Source organism: Strongylocentrotus purpuratus, unplaced genomic scaffold, assembly GCF_000002235.5.
Source record: "Strongylocentrotus purpuratus isolate Spur 01 unplaced genomic scaffold, Spur_5.0 spur5_scaffold_12, whole genome shotgun sequence".
Classification (NCBI taxonomy): domain Eukaryota; kingdom Metazoa; phylum Echinodermata; class Echinoidea; order Camarodonta; family Strongylocentrotidae; genus Strongylocentrotus; species Strongylocentrotus purpuratus.
Window position 1 is genome coordinate 21,250,313 of NW_022145597.1, and position 258 is coordinate 21,250,570.

The following is a 258-nucleotide window of genomic DNA, read 5'->3' on the forward strand; positions in this document are numbered from 1 at the left end:
CTCCGATGGTGTTTTTCCCTAGGGGTGCATTACAGTACCATTGTTGATCAGAAGATGGATTTAATTTGAACTCACGCTTGGTCTGTGCATTTGCCGGTTTCTGCCAAAACCACTTACATTGGGGGTTCAATTTATCTTTGTAGCGTAAGAAGGAGGCAACAGGACATCGTGGACCATTTGTTGGAGTCATGACACCAACTTGGCTTTTCTCTAGTTTATCAAGACCTAGATCTAGGCCTACACGGTTGTTTTTAGTGA